General features: G+C 51.1%; 1 long non-coding RNA gene across 1 annotated transcript; it reads right to left on the bottom strand.

The window, feature by feature from the left end:
• Positions 1–542: 542 nt before the first annotated feature.
• Positions 543–3,012, bottom strand: LOC130158946 (uncharacterized). Its single transcript, XR_008825553.1, has 4 exons — positions 2,665–3,012; positions 1,714–1,872; positions 1,106–1,187; positions 543–692 (listed from the first exon to the last, which is right to left on the bottom strand). It is a non-coding gene; the product is annotated as an uncharacterized LOC130158946 (long non-coding RNA).
• Positions 3,013–3,383: the final 371 nt, after the last annotated feature.

Raw genomic sequence — 3,383 nt, forward strand, 5'->3', positions numbered from 1 at the left:
AGCCTCTCTGGGCAGCCTGTGCCAGGGCTCCGACACCCTCCAAGTGAAGACGTTTTCCCTCACACTCGGATGGAATTTCCTGTGTTTCAGTTGGCGCCCGTCGCCCCTTGTCCTGACGCTGGGCACCACTGAAAAGAGCCTGGCCCCATCCTCTTGACACTTGCCCTTAAGATATTTATATGCACTGAGGAGATGCCCTCTCACTCTTCCCCAGGCTACACAGGTGCATCTCTGTCAGCCTGTCCTCATAAGGGAGATGGTCCAGTCCCCTGTGGTCTTTGTAGGTATAAACTGTGCACCGCAATGTAAAAGGAGGTTGCTCTCCAAGGGGTTTCCAGTGCTGCTAAGACTTGGTACTTGTATCAAACTTGTATCAAATCGCCTGGCGTGGCTTGTACTTAGGAGCATTTTTGCCGAAGGCTGCCCGTGATCAACTTCAATCACAAAGTTACCTTTTCCATAGCAGGAGAACCCAAAAATTTCTGGTTGTGGGGTTTAGCTTATCCATCATTGTGGCAACCTCCCTGCAGGTTTTACGTGGCCGGAGTCAGTTCCCCGTCTAGGCTTCTCCGATGTGGGGGGAGAGGCTTCAGCAGTCGGGCTGTTGATGTTCTCTGCTGCACCTTCCTCAGATTTCAGCACGTCTTTCTCAGTCAGTTCTCAATCCACCAGACTGAACACAAAGTCTTTCTCTGAAACGTGAAGGTAGCAGAAATTTTGTTCAAATTCCCACTTGCTGCTGATCTGGATGTTTGGGGGTGAATTCAGGAGTTCCCTTACCACGTTTTCAAAGGGCTTAAAGACACGAGAGAGACATTTTGTTTGCTTTCTGCCCGCCCCCAGCCACCCAGAGCCCCAGTGGGAGAGCGCGTGTTTCCGCCCCGCACCAAACCGGAGAGCGCTGAGGTGTAAGTGACTGCTTTCTGTCTGCTGTCACCTGACTGCTCAGCGCAGCCACAGCTGGGCCCAGCGCACTTTGCTGGACCTGATACCTTCCACCTCGGCAACGCCGCTCAGCTCAGGTCAATTAGAATTTCAGGGTTTGATGGGAACGTACAAGAGCACGTGCTTCTCAGAAAGGGATGCAGGTGCGTATCTTTGTTACCTTGTTTACTTGCCCTTCCAAACCATTCTTGGATCTTGGTAAGGGAGTCTGTCTCCAAAAGTTGGCTGATTTTTTCCAGCACCTAGAAGACGTACAGAATAGTGACCATGAAAGAAGAGAAGCTGATTCGTGACAGTTTTTGCATGTGTTTCCGTTTCGCTCTAGCTGTGTGAGTGTGCAGCTTTACGGCTGTGCAAATAGCCTAGCCCAAGGTGTCCCATCAGGTTTGCCACAGTGTGAGCTAAGGACGCCAGCCTGCAAAAGGTGATATTGCATGAGCGCCGTGTAAGCGGCACTTCAGAGACACCGCAAGGAAACGCTAAGAGTGTTTACTACGAAGAAAGCCCCTTGCATGTGTCATGCCAGATTTACAGGCTGCCTTTTAGAGAACAAGTTTCAGCTGTGTCGTTCCACCAGTGATTGCCCATAGCAACTTCCAGGTAGGGGAGAGCAACTGAGGAGTAAATGCTAAATACAAAAGCCAGTAGTCTCCCCACGGGGGTGGTGGCGGTGGGAAAAGTGGCCAATGAAGTCCCACACCATCCTCAAGAGAACTAAGAACGCATACCGTGGTAGGAATCCATGTACTGTAGCCCTCGTGTCTTTACCTTTTTTTCCTGATCTGTGTCGCTGAGGTCAGAACTCCCCTGGACGCGAGCACTGTAGCACGAGCTGACGGATGGGGAGGAACGCTGGGGGAGAGGCGTGTCCTGGAGTTCCAGTCTGTGTGCAGGCTGTGCAGAGGCTTGGAATCGTTTCTGCAGAAGCTTTTCCAAAAGAGAAAGCAACGTGTAAAGGAGTGGCTTGACTCCATTTCTGCAGCACTTAAAGCAGTGCGAAACGTAGGGCTAACACTAGTCCCCAGCAAGGGTGTGCAGCAGAAACACATCTGAAACTGTCGCTCGCTTGGACAGGAACACCTGTAGGTTAGCTGCATTAGGTTAATTGTTACAGCTGCTACTACACAGTCGCCGAGGATCGCAGTACATATCTACGGCAAATGCGTAACGCTGGAGGAGAATGAGAGTGCTGCCGGGTAACTGCTGGTGGAAGTCAGGTGAGGAAACCATTAAGCCTGCAGCTTGAGGCTAAAGAGTTACGGCAGCAGGAATCTTGTACTGGAATTTATGAGCACAGCTGCAAAGCTGGGTCTGAACCTCAGTGTGCTGCTTCTAGAGAACGGTGTCAGCCCAAGTAAAACTGCTGGCAGTAAGTAATCTAAAGAAGCTTTGTGTGTGAGGGGAGGAGGCTTCTCCTGGGCTTGCTTGTTGTATAGTGTGATGTTTTCTCCCCGGCGCTACCAAAGCACAGTGGCGTTACAGATCTGAACACAATACAGTTATGGTTTAGCTGTCGTACTGCTTGACACCGTCTCCCTTCCAAGCTCTATGTTCTACATGTGGGATGCTCACATCCCTCTTTTTGGTTCTGCGCGGTCCTCCTTAGCAATCGGAGACCGTCAATTCAGGTTACATTGTTGAGAAGTGAGGGAGAGTGTGCCGCAGCAAAGAGCCATGTCTTCCCCCCCGCTACCCACCCCATCCCCCCACCCCCCTTACCTTTTCAGGCACAGCAGAGTTCTTCCCAAGCCTTTTGGGAACATCGGCACGTCCTTCTGAGTGTCCTTTTGGCAGGCTGCTGCTTACAGCACAGACCAGAGTGTTGTTTAATCCTGTGCAAGAAACCAGAAGATACAGGTTTTTCCTACAGTAAACACGCACAGTCAACTTGGCAGGTGATCTCCAAGGAGAGTCTGTGCTGGAAGGATGGAAAAGGGAGGTATCGGACCTGAAGTTTGTAGGCCCTGATACAGGGCTGATGGAACGGTGTGTAAACCCTGGGTAAACCTGTCATACTTGGGTAGGTGGCAGAGGGCCGTAAGCAGTCTGTTAGGGAGGACGGTGTGACCAGCCGCTACCTCAGCAGTAATGATGCTCCAGGTACGACCCGGAGAGTGGGCAGGTGGGGTGAAGCCCACTCCCTGAGCGGTGCCAATCAGGAGAAAAGTGTCACTTGTCCATGTGTCTTCAGAACAGGCTTGTGGTTTTCAATGAGAGCCGCGGCATTTAATGAAGAACTGGAACCCTCCTTTCTTAGCCAGGCTCAACGGATTTTCTTAACGAGCCGCTGTTTTTCTGGTGGAATACCAGTCCAACTGGGTTTCACATGGCAAAGCAGCAGTGCTGTGAAGTAGCTGGTGGAGGATTTTCAGCACCTTGATTCTGTTCAGATACTAAGCCGAAAGTAGTGACAGCTGAAACAGTTACTTGTTGTCTTG

This window comes from Falco biarmicus, chromosome 14 (assembly GCF_023638135.1).
Source record: "Falco biarmicus isolate bFalBia1 chromosome 14, bFalBia1.pri, whole genome shotgun sequence".
Classification (NCBI taxonomy): domain Eukaryota; kingdom Metazoa; phylum Chordata; class Aves; order Falconiformes; family Falconidae; genus Falco; species Falco biarmicus.